The sequence below is a fragment of the Cupressus sempervirens genome, chromosome 9, assembly GCF_028749045.1.
Source record: "Cupressus sempervirens isolate cs-2001-9-10 chromosome 9, ASM2874904v1, whole genome shotgun sequence".
Classification (NCBI taxonomy): Eukaryota; Viridiplantae; Streptophyta; class Pinopsida; order Cupressales; family Cupressaceae; genus Cupressus; species Cupressus sempervirens.
The window spans coordinates 327,664,576-327,686,127 of NC_143126.1; the positions used below are offsets into that span (position 1 = coordinate 327,664,576).

Below are 21,552 nucleotides of genomic sequence, written 5' to 3' on the forward strand. Positions count from 1 at the left end.
TTGTTTTCTTTGTTAGTATACATACATAACAGGTGCAACAAATTCATAAATGCTATAAGTCTACAAGTACAAAATGTAGGAAAATAGCATAGTAACTACCTCTGTGGGCCTTGATCTTCATCTGGAAATTCGGTATAAAAAATAAACAACTTACAAAGGCCTCAGGACAGGTGGAATTAATCTCAATTACTCAGGAGATTTAATGACAAGAAAATAAGGTTGTCGTTACTTGGCCAGTAGGAAGGGAATTGATGCAGTCATGGACAAAGGGCTCAATTAAGAACCATCCAACTAGGAAACCTACGAGTCTCACACAAGAATCATAAAATGGAATTCTTGTTTTCACATTATATCTTTGTCATTGAATAAATGAAACATAATTATATCACATCAATAATTTTGCTAAAAGGGATTACATTTTGAATGGGATCATAATTTTGACTTACAATGAAATGAAAGCACAAATAGAGTGTGGTTCCTCAAAACACAACCTATTGAGCTGATCTTAAATATTATGCTCTGTAATATTCTAAATTATTGGTCTACTACCGAACTTGGATACTGCTAATTGTCCACCTCATTTGTAATGTGGAATGAATGATCTTTTATAGACAAGAAGTGCAGTGCTTTGGTGCCAACTAGAAATATGTTACATTGACTTATGCACTTGCAATAAGGATTATGGGTCTAACATTGATTGCAAAGTTGAAAAACTTGGACTCGAGAATATCTTGGTCAGCCCAAATTTTTTGAAAATCTTGTAATCACCAAAAACTTGGCAATAAATCGGCACTTTTATCAAATATATAAAAATATACAATTCCTTCAAATATTCTTAAAAACACACACATGCACACCAAATTTGTAGAACATATACATTTGAGATATCCATCATATATTAATCAAAGTTTTGAGTTAAATATATAGAAATTAAAACTTAGTAGATTAACATAGAATCATATACTAATCAACAAGTACGACATCCGAATAAAATAAGTTCAATACATATAGGAGTCAAACTCCATGAAACTACAACTTCTGTAAATATATTAAGTTCAAGTTTTAATATCAATGAAAACTAGAATTAGATATCATAAATTGCATCCATGACTAGAGCTCAAAAGAGATTGCTGCTACTGCATGGGTGGTGTTGAAGTAGTCACAACATCCTCAATAGGTGCCTTAACAAAAGCCTCCGATGAATGACCATGCTCATGTTCCTCCTCACATGCTGCCACTTTTGCATCCCAGTCATCTCCCTCCATCTCAAACTCAGCTAGCTGCTCATCAGTCAATAAAGGATCTACATGCACATCTACGTCATCACTATCAAGAGGTGTAATCCAATCTGCTGAGTATGGATCAATCTCATCCAAGTCAAGTGTTTCATATGAAGCTTGTCCTTGCACCTCCTTTTCATGTAACCAAAGGTTGCACTACACATATACCAAGTCATTTAAGCGCTTCTCAGTCAACCTATTGCACTTCTTTGTGTGTATATTCTAAAAAATACTCCAGTTTGTCTCACAACTAGAAGCATTATTTGGTTGCAATAATATTCAAATGGAAAACTTTTGAAGATTAGGTGTTATGGCACCATAATCTTCCCACCATAGATCTACAAGGATAAAATAAAGCCATTTGTAATGCGTGAAGACTCCAATAAACTTAATGAGCAAATTAATGGTGCAATAAAATTGAACAAATATTGCATTTTACCTGGCTGCAAGGTGGGTCTCCTCACATTTGCAATCAGAAAAAGAAAACAATGATCCCTCTTCCCTCTTGTAGCTCTATAACTCATCAAGTACAAGGTATCAAAGGTCACAATTTTGAGGACATTCTTGCTCCCACTTCTCACTCAACATGTTGCACAAAGTATCCACATTTTTCTCTTGAACAAAGATATCGCCTGATTTTAGAAATACTAATTGTCCCCCTGAAGCAACTAGAAAGTTGATGAATGTCATATTCCTACCATTTGTCCAACCGTCTGATATAATAGTGCAACCTCTCTTTTGCTCTTCCACAAGTTGACAAATTCTTTGTACCTAATCCTTTAACAATAGTCTGCTCACCTCATAATGAGTTGGGGGCTTGGATCCCTTACTAGACACGGAAATTGCTGTAATCAAATAAACCCAATATGGACTACATAAAAACCAAAATCTTGCAAGTGCCACCCTTGTCTTTACATGCATGTCTTTTTTCCATGCAGTGCCTAGCAATTCGGCTTGAGCACTAGGAGTGTTACATGGAACCCAAAAGTTTGATAGATACCCGCCAACATTTCTTGATTCTCATATTGGTGGCCCAATGGAAGAAGAAGCCTTTGCAACTGTTTGTGACCTTGTAGAACTAAAACCCTCCATTGGGGATGTCATGGTCTCTAATGTCCTCTTTTTTGCTTCTTTCTTTTGTGACCATACTTCGAGGCTTTCCAAAGCCTCTCTTGTAGCCTCTTCGGAACATTTTTTACAGGGTGTAATATCATTGCATGAAATCTTTGCAAATGATATTTCAACCCACTTATGCTCAAAGTCATCTGCTTAAGGGAATGGATACATTTGACATCTACTTGATGGTCTTGGGATCCCATTTTTCTGTAAAGGGTCCCTTTTTCTTTTACCAACCATCTTCTAAAGAAATTGGTAGACTTAGAGAACCTAGTGAAAAATGGACAATTAATAAGTAGAAAGTATATAATAAATAACACATAAATTTGCAATAATTTAATGTATTTTAATAATATGTAAGTTTACAATTTCAATGTATTATTTACAATTTACAAATATATAGTAAACAACACAAATTCACAATATTTTAATATATATTTGCATAAAAATAATTAAATTGTTCAAAAGCTCAAACATTCTGCCAAAAATGAATTGAAAAAACTTCTACCTTTAACACAAATGGTGATTACAGTTTTGCTTCCACTCAGTGAGATGGACGACAATATGCCTTTACACTATTTGCTAAGATAGACAGCAACATTTTCCTTCAATATTGTTTGCCGAGATTTTAGTTTGCCGTTTCCCTTAAATGCTTCAAGATATTACTATAAGAATAAACTCCATGGGAATAACCAGTTGTTTGATCTTCCAAATAGAGCTTTGCCAATGCAAACTGTACTCCGAACGCAGTCGTTCCCCTAATACACTAGTACCCCAATATTCAAGATGTTATGTCGAGTCAACAAACTGTAACCAAATAGAGGTTCTTAAGTTACTTTTGACATGGTTATAACATTCTACTCACACTTAATTGCTCTGAGTTCTTGGTGTTTTGAAGTGAAATTGGACTTAGTAAAATCATACACCTGCTTTAGCGCCACTGTGGTCTTCCAAACCCTCTGGGGGCTTCATTGCCTGCAAGCCAAACAAAAGATTAAGAAAAAAAGGAAATATCATGAGAAAAGAAACAAGAGAATTTATGCGAAAGGAAAGGCAGTATCAAAGTGAAAATAAAGGTGAAATTTGGTCCAAGGGTGTGCAATCATCTCTATTGGTGCTATAAAAATAATCACTCAAGGTAGAACTATGATTATGGTGCCACAACAATAACTCCGTTGGGGCTATAGACGCCTGACTGGTAGCGGGGCTCTATCCAGGTTGCTTTTGAAGTAAGGATATTATAATAATTAAGTTTAATGGATCTGAGAGATTATCAAGTTCTTGTCGAGTGGGGAATAAATCATTTGCACACACGTAACTTATGGTTGGGTGCTTAGGTTCAACTTGAGAGTTTTTTTCCCTTGTTGAGTGCCTGTCCTTAAGTAGATTTTCGGATAGGCCATCTTGAGACTTTTGTTCCAAGTTGTTTTATTCTTGAAATGTTCAGGAACATTTCACCAGTGGAGTCGCCAAATGTTGTGAGGTTTTCACACCATCGCCCCAAAACTTTTGGGGACCCCCTTTTTTCAGTTGCCTTGGCGAATTTTTTTCGGAGTTGTCCAAAGGTTTTCGATTTGAAAATTTTGCACCTTGGACGCCTTCAGGCCCAGGAGGGATTTTGTGTGATTTTTTTTTTCATCCGGTGTTAACTTGATTTTCCAAAGCATGTAATTTTATCCTTTGGCCAAACAAGTTTCAAAGACAACATTTTTTCGATGATTGAAACAGATACTTGGCAGTATAAAATTGCAAATTTTTGAACTTAGATTATTTTTTTTGAAAATTTGATATAATTGTATAAGCTTGGACATTTTCAGAATGAATTTTAGATTTAGCCGTTTTGGAAAATCTTGATTTTTTTATGGTGAAAAGAGAAATTTTTGACAATGAAATTAAAATTGGGAAATCGATTTTAACTGCTAGATAAATGATTTATTTTGGTTAAAAATTGAAATGGTATTGCAAGGTTAGAATTTGATTAAATTGCAAAATTGCATTAATTTGGTTGAAATATTGCCTAGAAGATTTTATAAAATGTTAAAGGAAATTGGTAAATTGAAATTGGAAATCAATTTTAGCTTGCTAAATTCAATTTTAATGACATTTTAATTGCTAAAATGTGGTTAAATGAAAATTTTGACTTCTCCTAGGCTAACCTTGTTTCTATTTTGCAATTTTTGATCAAAATTAGCAATTAAATGAGCTAATTTCACTTTGAGCTAAGTAATTTTAACATGGCATTTAAATTTGGGCCATTAACAAAGGATGCTAATTTAATTTTGTTTTCCTCCAGGGCAAGTTGGCCCCACTTGGAGAGGCAAGAAAATTTGGTATAAGAGGGGGCTTCTCCCCCTCTTCTTTCCTCATTCCTTCTTCCTCCTCCTTGGGTGAGCAATTTTCTTCTAAAGAAGCAACTTGTAGATTTGGGCGATTTTTGGAGCAGATCTGAATTTCCTCTAGCTTAGGTGATTTTTTTGGAGGTCTGATTTTCTTTCCAAAGGCTGCAATTTCTACTTCCAAATTTAGGCGATTTTGCTTGGTGAGGAGGCTATGTGATCCAAGGTTCGATTTTTTGGCAAATATGGGCAATTTTAAGGAAGTCAAAATTCTGATTTTTGCTAGGGCATCATTATTTGCAGGGAGACTTGAACTTTCCAAGATCTAACCCGAATTTGATAAAGGCCCGATTATTGGTAAAGGCAGATTTAAGGTAAAATTCTATTCATTTTTAGAGGTGAAGATTGGTTTTAAAAGCGGATTCTATTTCTTGTTCTTGTTTGGTTTGTTTCCCTTATTTTCTTCTTAGACTCATCATCCACCACTTGATCATTCTATTGATAGGTTGAAGTTTGGAGAGATAAGTGTAGATTTCATGATAGGACACTTAGAGAAGCAAAAATAAAGCTAGACCACCTTAGGATTGAAGTTGGGAGATAAAAGTGTAGTCCATCCTAAGGTAACAAAGAGGCAGAAATAAGTGGTAGTCTCACCCCTAGGTTGAAGGTTGGAGATTGATAAATGTAGAGATAGGACTTGGAGAGGCAAAAATAAGCTAGATTCTATCAACAGAAAGAAGGTTGGAGATTGATAAGTGTAGTCCATATCATTTAGAACGTAGGGGCAGAAATAAGTGTTTAGGATGGTAGATGTTAGTGCAAGCAAGAACCCAAAGGGAGCAAATACTAAAAAAGACAAAGAAGACATGATGCCTAAGACTACCTTCTTCTCGAAAGTGAGGCGAATAAGTGATACCAATATCGACACGGTAAACATGGTATAGTTGAAGGACAGATTGAATGAAGGACAATCCCCCATGGCAAAGAAGATCTACAAGAGCGAAATTGTACATGCGGCGGCTTTCCCTCCTACCTTGCTTTGTCCGGAATTGGTAATGGAGTGTGCATCCCGGTTTGATATTGTTAGTAAGTCCATCATTTTTGATGAAGGGAAGAGAGCGTTAGCCAACATCGGCAAACAAGTGGTTGAAGAAGTATTTAATATTCCCTGGTATAAAAGCATGATAGTGGTAATGATGGATCAGGCGGTTAATTTATTTTAGGATAATCAAGAGGCTTATTTCATTCATTTAAAGCAAATTTGGTTACACGAAGGCAAGAAAGGAGTTACCGGGTCATCAAAGCTCACTAGGTCAAATTTCAAATCAGAATACACCCAATCTCATTGTACTTCTCAACCGGATCATGGGCTTAGCTCAAGGTATGCAATTCGAGAATTGGATGTACTTCTTTATTGATGAAATTGATAATGGAAAGAGAAGATTTGATTGGACTAGGATTATAAGCGAAAATTTAGAGTTGCAAATCAGGACCATGCAAAATCAAAAGCAATTCTATATGGGATCCTATCTTTTCTATTTGATTGCGAGATTATATGAAAATCTTGGACTTAAGGCCTTAGGAGTAATTGGTAATGGGCCGGGGCAATGTTTGGTCCATGAGTGCTATCCACAGCTTCATTTGCACAACACCAAAGATTATAAGATGTTTTATAATGCCTTTCCCATGAAGACGGTAAGGATATTGCAAGGGACACCTACTAAGAGGTTCTCATCAGAAGCAAAGAGCAAAGGTTAAGAAGTATGGAAGTTGGTTCATCCAATTTCCACAATTTACTTATGTTAGAGTAGCAGGAAGTACAGTTTGTCCCAAAAGGCTTCCAAGGTACCCACTCGACAAAGTAGTTTTGATGGATTTGCCTAGGCAACTTGAGCATTATGACAAAATGATGAAACTTAAAGGTGAGATAGGGATTACCTTCTCATTTGGAATAGGGAATGATACTTGCCCCAATCTTGTTGCCTTTGCAGCTGTAGAGAAAGTGCTAGAATGGTATCATCTAGGATGGTATAGAGCAAGACAAGGATTCGATCCTAATGGTCTTATCAAGGCATCTCACGGAAATACATTCAAACATATTCCTACTATAGAAGATTTTTGGGCCAATGCAAAAGATGACTTTCATGTGAGGAAGCTAGCTTTCTCAAGGTTGTCAGTGGGCATGATGAGGGCAATTGAATGGAGAAGTCTTAATATTCTTGATCAATTGGAAGATGATGAAAATGTGCTAAGAGGAGATTATGATACAGTGGATGGAATGGAGTTGAGTCCAGTGGATTGGAATGATCATCAAGATCCTTCCTTAGAGGTAGTTACAAGGACAGTTGATCTACACACCGAGTCATGGTACAATGATAAGTTAAGGCAATTACAAAGTCAGAAGGTATGCCTTACTTATGAGAAGATGAAACCAAAGGAGGAAGGTCCAGCGGAGTTAATCGGACAAAAAGGTGTAGGCATTAGCCAACAACAAAGAATAGTTAAGAGCAAGAAAAGAGGTTTGGAGGTTGAGAAAAGTAAAGAACATCAGGAGCCTCTAGCAAAAAAACATAATGCAACACCGTCAAGGGAGAGCATAATTTAGGCTAGAAGCCAAGAAGATAATACAAGGTGATGCTTTGCTAGTTGAATTGAATCTAGATTTGGGGAGATGCACTACACCACTATGATTAAGGAAAATGCTTATGCCAAGAGGCGAGGTGGTGACTGTCTGTACAGTTGAAGGTATCCAAGGGTTAGTGGAAAAGGGTGATAGCGAGAAACATAAACAAATTGCAAAAACGGTGGCAAAGGTAATCAGGAGCGACAATGATGGTCACCGAAAAGTTTAGATTGCTGTACCAATGGTCAGCAAGGCAGTTGATGAGATTGTAGCTCAGGAGTATGAGATAGTAGAATATGACTTGGGAAGAATCATGGATGGCATGAAATGTGTAGAGATCCAGGAAGGCAAACAAAAGGATTGTGAAGTTGGAGGCCGAAAACAGGTATTGGAGAGATTGCCAGCCTATCCAATAGTTGCACTAAGCAACCCTTCCTCAAGACAGTGGGAGCAACACAAAAGAGATAGCTGCTTAGTTGCACGAAGTCAAGGATTGGATCCATGATACAATCCAAGATGGGCGAACTTTCTTACCTTCCTTTGTCTCGACATTCAGGTCATTAGTGGCTATTAGAGATAAATTCAGAACATTTGAAGGTGAGTGGAAGGATTTCCTTCCAGTCAAGGACTTAGCCGTTCCCAGGCTAGAGGCATTTATTTAGCTACCAAAGAAATATTTGGAAAGGGCCAAGCTGATAGATGAAGGAGGAATGAGTATGGTGGAGTCTTGATTTATCGCTTTGACCATCAGATTAAGGATACTTGAAGAGATACAGAGCGAGATTGTACAACATAGCCCAGGCATTGACACTTCCATTTCAACCATGATGAGCGATGTTGGGGCAACACTTGATTTTGACAATATCAAGGAGGAGAACATCAATGAGACAGAATTTGGATTGAGATTGGATGAGTTGGGGAAGGTTGCCTTTCAAGAAGAAACATTTGGGCACCCTTGCCTCTCTCAATGCCTTTGTTGGATATGCGAAAGAATATGAGAAGGATCATGAGAAAACATTGCAAGCAACAAGAAACATGATGAATTCATCTGAGCTCAAGATGAAGCATACACTTTGCCCTCTCATGAAGGAAGTCAACGACATGCTAGCCAAGTTCATTGCCTTGGCTAAAAAGATGACAGAAAAGGGTAGAACTATATTGGAAGATCATTTGATGTAAGCCCAAGTGGTAATTTCTCCTTCTTCTTGGGTAGCATAGGTGTCTGATTTTGGTTGGCTACCATTTTGGTGCCTTCTCATTGGTTGCCACTTTTCCTTTTTTCATTGGTCCATTGATAAGGTGGCACTTTCTCATTGGCTGATGGGGTGGCAACCCTAATTAGGGTTTCTAGGATCCAATCTAGATCGTTGATTTTGCATCTTAATCTCTACCATTGGTTGTAATTTTGGCCTCTATATAAGGCCATTTGCTCTCATTTGTAAAAGGTGGAAGAAAATTGGTTCTAAGATAATACCAAAATTGCCTCTCTTTATCATTGTTGTGACTTGTATGATGATTAAGAACATTTGGTGTTATTGCATGGTTTCTACTTCCAATAGTTAGAATTAGATTTCCTTTGAAGCTTTTAAAGTAGATATCATTTCAAGACAGTTGTTAAGTAAGAGTAAGAGTAGATGGATAGTTGCATGGTGAAATTAGTGGATTTTTGATAAGGATTTATAAACTAGGCCACTAGCATCCCAACGGCTTGTTAGGAAGCCTTGTGTGGTAATCTAGTCTTTTCCGTTTGAATCATTGCATCTATGGAGGTAGACCCGCTGGTAGACTTTCATCAGATTCGATCCCCATCCATTTGCTAATCTTTCCATTCATAGGAGTAGGATTAGAATAGCAAGTAGTTGAGTAGTTGATTTCATTCTAAGAAAGTTAGGAAGGTAAAAGTCATTGGAGCATTATTGCCCCCATTGTCGCGACCCTCAACATTATCGAGCGCTACACACACTCCATCATCACCACCATCAACATCATCTGGCGCTTATACAATATCATCACCATCACATCAGAAGTCCAAGTTGTCCTTGAATGAACAACGTAAGGCTACCTACGTGATTACTAGCAAATCACACCGATATAACTAAGTTAGTATCCATAGGTGTAAGAAACATTGGAGTTTTTTCTCATGTCCCCATGAGTATTAACTTTTCAAGAGAGGAATTGAGTGTTTGATATTTCATATGAAGTATTCAATTGTTATATGTTATGTAGTGGTACAAAACCGAACATCAACAAAATTTCGCCCTAGTGTGGCATAATTCCAAGCTCCTTAAAACGCTGCCAGGAAAATGCAATCTTCAGAAATCAATAACGTCCTCCACCATTCAAAAATTTACAAATCACCACAATTGAAGACGCTCACAACCAAACTCTCCTTAGACACAGGAATACAATAGGAGAAATATGAAAAATCCACTATACTTTAGTAGTGGAATAAAACACTTCTCAGATACAATGATGAACAATAGAGAATTTAGGCAATCTTAGCTATACTTCAGTAGCTAAATTGCAAGTGCAATTCTCAAAATTTCCAACCCTTATACATCAATAAGGGCATACAATTAAGAACCCAGGAAAAAGCCACAAAGGCGCAAAATCAAATATATAATCACCGTGCCTTTTCTCGATGAAAAGAGCTCTCATTTATAAGCTTTTCATTGGAAAAGTTTCCATAAAATTCCACTTTAGAAAACGTGGAAGCTTCCCAAAACAATTCAACACTAGAAACTTTTCAACTTGTTTTTTTAGAAATATCTCTTTAAGTCATTATTTATAATAATATAAACATAATCATAATATTGCAATTCAATAAATAAATAAGAGCTTATGTAATTATTAACCCGATCAACCACAAGTGACGACCAACTGTCAAGCCATCCACTGTGCTGCTAAAAATATTAACTGCCCATAATAGACGTACTAAAAATAGTAAGTAATCAACTGAGACCCCCCAAAACACCTTGTCATCTCATGAGGGTCGCTATGATGAGCTAACTCAATCAACTGCACAAACTGGCAAAAAACAGGGACATCACATTATCCAAAGCATCTTTAACTATTCTAGGTTCAAATTCAGTAAGCAAATATGTACCTTTCAATTTGTTCCTTGTCATTGTACAATCTGATTTGTCTCCAATGATTTGCTCAGGTTCGTGGTGCCTTCTGACATATCTTGCAAGTACAAGTACTTTGGATTTAGAGCTTGTTCCACTTGCCTCGTCATGATCTTTTGCATCATGCTCGGGTCCCACTGTCTATGACTTGGGTTCTTCAAACTTAGACTCAGGTTGCACAGGCTGCAACTCAGGTGCTTTTGGAGATTTTGGGGACTTGGGAGGTGAAGTCTGCTGACTTTCACTTGGATTAGGCAATGTATTAGGTTCAAAGTAAATGAACTTTTTGTAATCTTCAAGTTTTTTGTTGTTCTCTTCTTCACTCTTTTCTGCAAACTCATCAATCTTCACATGTGCACTTTCTATGATCTTATGAGTAGTTAGATTCAAACATTTGTATGCTTTACTTCTGCTGTAGTATCCTAGAAATATGTCTTCATCACTTTTGACATCAAATTTACCTTTCTTAGTCTCCTTCAAAAATAACATTTGCTACCAATACTTTCAAGCAACTTACATTAGGTTTGTAGCCATACCATAGTTGATAAGGAGTCTGATTTGAGTCTTTTTTCAGTTGTACTCTGTTTAAAGTATGAACTGTTGTACTGATTGCTTCCTTCCAGTATTTGATTGCAATATTCTTTTCTATCATCAAGGTTCTTGCACAATCCATGATTGATTTGTTCCTTCTTTCTGCTATATTATTTTGTTGAGGTGTACCAAGGACTGAAACTTGTCTTTTGATTCCCCTTTTACTGCAAAATTGATTGAATTCATTAGAAATGAATTCACCTTCTCTATTTGATCTCAAACATTTCAGCTTCTTTCCTGTTTTCTTCTCTACTCTAGCCAAATACCACTTGAACTTTTGAACAGCTTCAGTTTTATCTTTCAGATACATTACTGTCATCATCCTAAAATAATCATCAACAAATAAAATAGAATACTTATCTCCAGCGTAGCTCTCTATGCCAATAGGTCCACAAAGGTCTGTATGAACCAGCTCCAAGTCTTCTTCAGAATGATAGTTCTTTCTCTTGAAACTTGTCTTGCCCATCTTACCAATTTTACAATTCTTGCATAGGCCCATATCAGGTTTCCTCAAACATGGAATACCTCTCACTCTTTTGTTTTTGCTCATCTTGATCACGGTATCAAAGTTCACATGACACAACCTTTTATGCCATAACTAGCCATTTGGTGCTCCTGTTGTTGTGAGCTTTCTTGTTGTAATCCAAGGTCTTTTGTTGGACATTAATATCATTATCTTATCTTATCTACTTGAGCAATGAAACATGGACTTTCACTGAGCTCTAGGTAGAATAAGTTACCTTTTGTTTGATTACCGGACCCAACTAAATTTCCTTTTCCATCTAGTATCTTGGCCTTCCCATTCATGAATTCTACCTTGAATCCAATGTTATTCAATTGTGCCACACTTAGTAGATTATGTTTCAATCCTTCAACCCAATAAGTATTATCACATCTGAGTTCATTGGTTAGAGAAATACAACCTTTTCTTTTTATGCAACATGGTTCATTGTTTCCAAATCTTACACTTACACCATCATAGTGTTTGATATGTTCAAACTTTGTTTTATCAACAGTCATATAATGAGAACAAACACTATCAATAATCTGTGTATCATTTTTGCTAACATGAGAGATAAGTGTCATTTTATCATCTTCATTATCCAATTCATCTTTTACAACAATATAAACCATTTCATCATCATCACTACTATCTAAATCTTTAGCCATGAAACAAGACTTCTTACCTTTATCCTTGTAGTTATTGTAGTTCTTGAAATCCTTCTTGCCTTTATACTTGTTATTCATCTTTTTTTCTTTGTCTTTTCTATTTGAACACCTTGCAACAATGTGACCAACTTCTTCACAAGAAAAACAGATTAGTGGAATTTTACCTTTGTATTTTCCTTTACCTTTTGGATATCTTCTTGCAAACAATGCTTCAATGACTTCAAGATCACTGTCAGAATTGTCTTCCTCTTCACTTTCAGATTGTTTGCCTTTAGACTTTGTAGCTTTCTTCTTGAGTGACAACTTGGCTTCAGTTCAGACTCAAGATTGCTAGAACTAGGAACATAATTATCATAGTTATCTAGCTCAAATGCTGCCAACCTTCCCACTAGAACATCTAAGGTTATCTTATTATTTGGATCAGATCTCATCTCTTGAATAGATGACACTCTAATTTCATAGATAGGAAGAAGGGTTTTGAGTACCTTGCTTACCACTGTAACATCCTCAATTTTCCCTCTAGAGGCTTTGATTGCACTGACACTAGCTTTGATTCTGTCAACATATTTTGCAATGTTTTCATTCTCTCTCATCTTCATCTGATCGAACTGACCTCTCAAACTTTCTGCCTTGGCTCTTTTCACATTATCATCACTTCCATAGATATCTTTTAGTTTGGTCCACATCTCATGAGCAGTAGCACACCCTTTGACTTCATCAAATTCAACATAGTTAAGATTGGATGCAATGTCAGTCATCATAATGTTATGATTCTTCTTTTCAACAATCTCTTCCACAATCAATGTTCAAGTAGGAGCTTTATACTCAGCATTCAAATATTTCAGACCTGAATCACTGATGATTGCCAGATGTAGCTTCATAAGTTCCTACAATGCCTCGAAGTTATCTTTGTTCAACTTGGGAATCTCTATTCTGTAAGACATCTTGATCTTTAGCTTGGGTCCTTGAAACCTTCTCTACAAGCACCAAAAGCTCTGATACCAATTGTTGGAAATATAAGAGGAGTAGCTGAGAGGGGAGAGGTGAATTAGTTACCACAAAAATAAATCCCAGATCCTTTAGATGTCAATACAAAACATAAACTCTGCTGAAATTGTTGTTACGTGGCACAGGCACTCGGTTAACACGAACAATATGTTGTGACTTGGCAAGCACTATAATATCAACTGTTACTCGGCAAATACTAAACATGCAGATCTTAAGATATTAACTGTGATTAATCTTAATTAACTTAGTTAGATACACGTAAAAGAAATAGCATGAACATAAGTGACACCAAGATTTAACATGGAAACCCAATTTGGGAAAAACCACTAATTGCAACTAGTTATTGTTTTTCACTCTTCTGAAGTGAGCCCTGTTAGGAGCCAACCCTGTTAAATGTTACAAAGCACACTATTAGGTGTGACCCTATTAGAAGATTTAATCACCCTGTCAAGAGTGGCCTTGTTAAAGGTCTTTAGACACTTCGATCTAGAAATGCCACCTTGTTAGAGGATTTGGCAAATAGCTATTAGGCTAACTCTATTAAGAGGTTTGATACACTCCTACGATGGTTAGATAGTAACAATGATATGACCTCATTACTGATGCAATTGTATTGCTGATTTCAGATCTCAATTCTAGCTCGAATACTTGATCCTTTCTGATCAGATTAATCTTTGTAGCCCAACAAGGATATTCCACTTATCCTTCCAATTTGCTTTCTCTAAGCATCTTCTTATCTTACACACATTCTCACACTCTTTCAATCCTCAACTTGACCTTATATCATAAACATTGTCAAGTTGGCTTGAATACAACTTATAACAATAATACTTCATCTCTTCAGTCGGTTAGGCAACGAACAAATCCATTAAACTCAATATGCCAAAACAAGAAAATCCTTTGTTAGTTGACCTTGCTTGGTAGACACTAATACTGAAATGATTTTCTTGTGTTAACCAAGTGAATTCGGTTAGCACTACATCTTCGCAAACTTCCTTTGGTAACCGAGTGAGCTTGATTAACATTGGTTCCATCCGACTTTTTCTTTGTTAACCGAGTGAGCTTGGTTAACACTCGACTTCTGTAAACTTCTCTTCGACGCTCGAGTGAACTCGGTAGACATTGTCTTTTGAACTTGGCAAACACAAGAAACTATCTTCATTGCCCGAGTGAGCTCGGCATACATTGACTAGTAAAGATATGACATTTTGTGTAACATCAAAGACAATATACATATGATCAATTGTTTTCAATAGCTATCATGCCTTTCTTCCCAATCCCTACAAGGGTTGATTGTGGGAAGTGAAACTATAGCCTAGAAACATTCATGTACGAGTTAGAAAGGAGATAGGATGGGTAGAGGCAAACAACCAGTTCCCACAATGTATTTTTCCACCTCATGTTGGATGGACACGAGTTCCTATGAGTTGTGGGCCAAGGGATCGATCAGTCTTCATTGAATGCTCTGTCCTCTTGGGCTTTTCTTTCCAATCCCTACAATGGTTGGTTTTTGAGGATTAACTATATATTTGACCCAAGTAGTGAGACTATTCATCATTCCATAAAATGCTAATTGTTAATTTACTCTCAAGTTGAACAACTAATAGATGCATTAGTTATAGAATAATAAATATTAGTTGTAAGAAAATTATGTTGTTAGAATTGTAACTTAAGAAATTAGGGCTAGGCTAGGGGGCAAGTACCAAATTATGCTTGAAATTTAAGGCCGTGGCTTAAGAATAGGTAATCGGGCGTAGCAAGTCAATGACAAAACAGAGCACAAGGTTCCATTCAATGACAAAATAGAACAAAATAGAATGGAAAAATTGCAAGGTGCTCCATCACTTGGAGTAACTCTGAATCTTTGGCTATAGAATATGATTCATACACATATGTACCTCACTCTAAAAGCTTGAAGGGGGGCATTTACCCTTTCAAAACAAGCTAAAAACTTGTAGAGATGGTGACACAAATTATGCAAAAACTAGTTTCCCATCTAAAGAACTTAGACTGTTGTTTTTGTTTTATGAAGAAAATATCATTTCTTTCAATAGGAATGGTATTCATGCTCATTGTTCAAAACTTTTTCAAATTATCCAAGTAAAAAGCTAGGCTGGATCAAAGAGGGGACTGCTTTGCCCTTTGGATTTATTTGAGGATATTTTTATTGACTCTTCCCTTTCGTAAAAGACCACCGATAGTTCTGCTTTGCTGGGATAAAATAAATATTAACTCATGTTTGACATTGTTGCCTCTATTTCACTGAGGAAGGAAATGCATGTATAATTGCCTTGAAGTTTTGACTTTTTCTTATACATATTCACATCATTGCATATGATATTGAAATATATGGTCCTGAATGTAGGGTACACAACTTGTGGAATAAGCGAGGGAGTACAACCTCTCAGTGTTCACATGATTGTAGTTTCATTAAGTCCAAATCCAAATGTGATTGCTTTTACATCAATGAATTGAAAAATTCATTAATTATAGAAATATAAAAAGATTAGCAAATTCATTTGTATCATGATCGAGGACATATAAAAGAGTTTATGTATGTATAAGTTCATTCATCGGTGTTGCTTCCTTGCTGGATTACCAGTTTGCTGATAACTGATTGCAGATCTGTATATCTGATCTACTCTCTTTGATTTGCATATTCTCCCTTTCAAATCTTCTCAATGACATATTCATATGTCTTCTGTAATTATATATATTCATATGTCTTCTGTAATTATATATATTCATATGTCTGCTGCAATAAGCCTGCTCTAATTTGTATGATGTAGAGAAGGGAACATCATACAAATCGGAGACATGCTTATTGCAGAAGACATGAATATATCATTGTAGTGTACATCTGAAAATATATTATTACAGCAGGCATATCAATATGTCATTCAGAAGATTTGTAAGGGAAAATATGTAAATCGAAGAGAGTAGATCAGATATACAAATCTGCAATCAATAATCAGCAGATTGGTAATCCAGCAAGGAAGTGGTATGCAATATGGATGAATGGATACACAAACACTGAGATATCTATATGTGTGTGTGTGTGTGTGTATGTGTTCCTTTATATGTCCTTGATCAAGATACTAATGAATTGGGTAATCTATTTATATTTCTATAATTAATGAATTTTTCAATTCCTTGACCTATAAGAAATCATATGTGGAATTGGAGGAAATATGTTTAGGGAAAGGCAGCAGATCTGTTCCCACAACCTAAGCACACCACTCCTTGTTAGATGAACGAGAGTTTCTAGCAGTTGTGGACCAGGAGGTTGAATTGACTTGGTTGGATGTTCTGCATTCTTTGGCTTAGTTATGATAAACCGGCTCTGGGTGTGCTATCATGCATTTCCTCCCAATCCCCGCAAGGTTTGACTCTGGGAAGTTAAACTATAGCTTAAAAGCATTTATTTATGAGTTAGAAAGGAGACACGATAGGGAGAGGCAGTGGACCAGTTCCCACTATGTAAATTCTCCACCTTATCTTGGGCTTCATTGTGATGCACTCTTTGGGTGCCCTATTGTGCTTTTACTTCCAATTCCTGCTATGGTTGGTTTTTGGGAATTAACTATATATTTGATCTGCCATGCCATTTAAGTTAATTGTTAATTTACTCGTAAATAACTATTTTGATGATTTAATTTTAGAGTATTTGTTGTAAGCAAATTATGGTGTTGGAATCATTATTTTGGGCTAAAATCAGGTATAACAAATAAGGGACATTATAGTGTAGCTTCCATTTGTTTTCATTATGTGATCTTGGTCAAAGGGTTAAGGCATTAGGAAACTTTAAAGCTTAACGAGACTAATTGAGTACTAGGCAAGGGGGCTACTACCAATTTATGTTTGAAACTTAAGGCCCTCGCTTAAATCTAGGTAACCGGACACAGCAAGTGAATGGCAGAATAGAGCACAAGGTGTTATTTGATGACACAATAGAACTGAATAGAATAGAAATTGGCAAGGGGTTCCACCACTTGTAGTAACTTTGAATCTTTTGGCTATAGAATATGATTCATACACCTATGTACCTCACTCTGAAAGCATGAAGTGGAGCATTTTATCCTTTTAAAAAAATGTATGAATTATCTCAAGCTAAAAACTTGTAGAGACGTTGACACGAATTATCTAAAAACCATTTTCCCATCTGAAGAACTAAGATTATTGTTTTTATTCTATGAAGATAATATCATTTATTGCAATAGGAATGTCATTCATGCTCATTGTTTAATTTTTTTTGAAATTATCCAAGAAAAAAGAAAGGCAAGGTCAAAGAACGCAAGGCTTTATCCTGTGGATTTATTTGAGGACATTTTTATTGACTCTTTCCCTGGAATAGGCCACTGACAATTTTTCTTTCGTTGAATTAAATAAATATTAAGTTATATATGACATTGTTGCCTCTATTTCACCAAGAGAGAAAATGTGTATATACTTGCCTTCATGCTTTAACTTTTTCTTTTACACGTTCACATGATTGCAATAAAGTAATATGATATTGACATATATGGTTCAGGATGTAGGGTACAAAACTTGTGGAATACACAAGGGAGTACAACCTCTCAATAGATTCTAAGTAGACATTGGTTAGCTTGCAAGGTCAAGGGAGTGACCTTGATTATGACATCACTGAAAAATGCATTGGTGACATGTGAGGAAAATATGAAAAGTATATTCTATGGAAAAAAAGTGTTATAATGAAGAAATTAACAACATACACATGACTTCAATTTTTGATAGGTTGGTTGGACCAATTGGATGAAATTAATGCTCTTAAGCTCATTACATCCAATAAATTAGTTTGGATCAATCAAAGTACAAGGAATAATTGGTAATATTAAATAAGTAACATGAAAATGAATTATCAAAATTTCAAGCAATAATAATTAATTGCTCCTTCTCAATAGGCCAAATAAATTATTCATTTTTTCTTCTTGATATTTACCTTAAATAGGTTGTACACCTTTCCTATAGAAGTCTACTATATTTTTTCATCTACAGAAATGTTTAATGACAAATAAATGTAGTGTTCCATGAGGATTTTTGGGAACGGTGATAGCCTTGTTCCCCTTGGTATGGAAACTCCAGGAAGTCCTCAAGACATTCTAGAGACTTTGTGCAGGTTTCCAATAGTTCCAAGAAGTTCTTATAATGCAAAACATGCTATAAAATCTGTGAAAATGACATTAATCATGAAAGTTTGTGAGGTTTTATAGACCTTAATTTGTGCATGGTGACCAAGGCTTTGCTCCTCATCTCCACCCTAAATCACATGGAACATACTAGGGGTATTGTCCACGGACCTTGCAAGGGGTGTTGCCCCTCAATGTTGTTATTGGTTCGGCTCCTAGAACCCTGCTAGGAAAAATACCCATTAAGTTTTAATATATGTTACCAGAAATAAATGATAAAGAACAATGAGAAAAACATAATAGATACACCATAAATACCAGAAATTACCCTAGGAAAACCCTTCTAGAATTAAAGGGAAAATCTCAGCCACACAACAAAAAATCACTTTATTGATAATAAAATACTCAAGTGTACAATGACTTTCACTTGATGTGATATAGAGAGACTCTTCACATTACAACTGAAGGTCTCTTCGAATTCCCAAAACATGACTCTTTATTTTCAAATACAACTCTTCATATCTCCATGCCTCAATGCATGTTGTAAGACACATGTCTTTATATTTAATATTACAATTATTATCATAAATGTCCTCTTTAGCTGAAGGTAACCATAATGGTATTAATGTCTAGAGATAAAGATCTCTACCGTAGCTACAATCTCCAACATTCCCTCTTAGTGAGAAAGAGATCTCTAGTTGAACTGTCACACAAGTCTGTAACCAAAATGTAAATGATAAAATCTAATCACATAGATCCTATAAAATTCATGGGATCACTCAAGATGAAACACAACCAAATTTCATCACAGACTCTCTCAACATGACACTAAGAGAACAATTTACTCATTGTTAATAATCCGGATCACTTAATATGATAGACATGTAACAATTACTCATAGTCATGGAATCACCCAACATGAAAAACCTGCAAAAAATCACATTCAAATTCCATCACAGACTCATTCAACATGATGCTGTCATAGAATCTCTCAACATGACAAACTTGCAAAAATTACAATCACCTTTCATCACGGACTCACTCAATGTGATGTGCTTATGGAATCTCTCAACATGACAAGTTAGTAAGGTTTACAACCAACATTTTATCATAGAATCTCTCAACCTAATAGAGTCATGGACTCTCTTAGCATGACTTCCAACTCCAATCACGGAACCTCTCAACGTGATGACATCATGGACTCTCTCTACATGATGCTCACTATGAATATCTCATAAGTGAAAGAGTTATCAGATTCTCCTTACATTTTTTATTTAATTTGACATAATTTATTTAAATAAGTCCATGAAAATGGATTATCAAAATTTCAAGCAATAAAATATTTAGTGTTCCTTCCCAACTAGACAAATAAATTACTCAATTTTTCTTCTTGATATTTACCCTCAATAGGTTGTACACCTTTCCTATAGAAGTCTACTATGTTCTCATCTATAAAAGTGTTTAATGACATATAAATGTAGTGTTCCATGAGGATTTTTGGGAATGATGACAGTCCTAGTCCCCTTAGTATGGAAACTCCAGGATGTCCTCGAGACATTCTAGAGACTTTGTGGTGTTTTCCAACAGTTCCAAGAACTTCTTGGTAATGCAAAACATGCTATGAAATCTGGGAAAATGACATTCATCGTGAAGGTTTGTGAGGTTTTGGAGGCCTTAATTTGTGCATGTTGGCTAAGGTTTTGCTCCTAATCTCCACCCTAAATCACAACATGGAACATGTTAGGGGCATTGTCCACAGACCTTGTAAGGGAAAATACCCATTAAGTTTTGAATATATTTGCCCAGAAGTAAATGATTAACAGCAATGAGGAAAACATAATAGATACAACATAAACACTAGAAATTACCCTGGGAAAACCCTTCCAGAATTGAAGGGAAAAACCCAGCCACACAACAAAAGATCACTTTATTGATAATAAAATATTCAAGTGTACAATGACTTTCGCTTGATCCATTTTATAACACATAGAGAGACTCTTCACATTATAATCGAAGGTGCCTTCAAATTCCCAAAACATGACTCTTTATTTTCAAATACAACTCTTCGTATTTCCATGCCTCAATGCATGTTGTAAGATACGTCTTTATATTTAATATTACAATAATTACCATAAATGTCCTCTTTAGCTAAAGGTGACCATAACCGTATTAATGTCCAGAGATAAAGATTTCGATCTCTGCTACGATCTCCAATACTCCCTCATAGAGAGAGAGAGAGAGAGAGAGAGAGAGAGAGAGAGAGAGAGAGAGAGATCTTTAGCTGAACATGAAAAGTTTGCAAGAAACACAAGCAAATTTCGTCATAGATTCTCTCAACATGATGTTGTCATGGTACAGAATGAAGGCTTTACATAAATTGTTGCCTCTCATTGATGTCTTCAGCCACAGAGCAGTCAACAAGTAAAGATAAACAAATGAATAACTGAGATTGCTCAAATGATCGCACAATGATCAGGAGAACAAGAGAATGCAGTTGATACACAGGTATGAGCTATCTCATGTTAAACACACACACACACACAGAACAGTCACCATCATACTGCTCAAAGACAGAGAGTACGACATGTATATTCAGCACAGCTAAATGCACTCATAATGCTCCTTAAGAATTAAAAAAAACTGAGAAAGCGTTCTACCATCTCAGAGCATAGAAAAACAACACATCCACCATTACTAAAAATCACGACACCATCAAAATATCACTGCCAACATAAATTAATTCCTCAACATATCAAAAAAAATTCAACAGACAGAAGTAGAGTCCAATCACATAGATAGGCCACATTTGCAACAAAAATCTCCCATATCTAAGGCTTCCTTTTTGTAAATCATATAGAGTAACCGAAGGAGCCCAAACAAATGTTACAAAGATGAACCGACAAATATCAAAGGATGCTAGGAGTCACAGAGAGTCCAAGAAGAAAAAATAACAAATATACGATAGACTAAATAAATAACACACACACGCACAAAGTAGCGCATGAAGCCCACCAAGATAGTTGATAACTGCTGGGAGCACATATGATAATTTTCTTTTATTAAAATACAATAAGTTATAATGCCACAATACTGCTTTTCCTTCCATGTCATCAATGTCATGACAACAGTGAAAGTTGCTTCAGACGTTGCGTT

The 21,552-nt window shown here is 35.9% G+C and overlaps 1 protein-coding gene across 1 annotated transcript in view; it reads left to right on the plus strand.

Moving 5' to 3' along the window:
• Positions 1 to 21,552, plus strand: part of EMB1789 (CCCH-type zinc finger family protein) — a 181,087-nt gene that overhangs the window by 90,170 nt on the left and 69,365 nt on the right. The window lies entirely within an intron of this gene.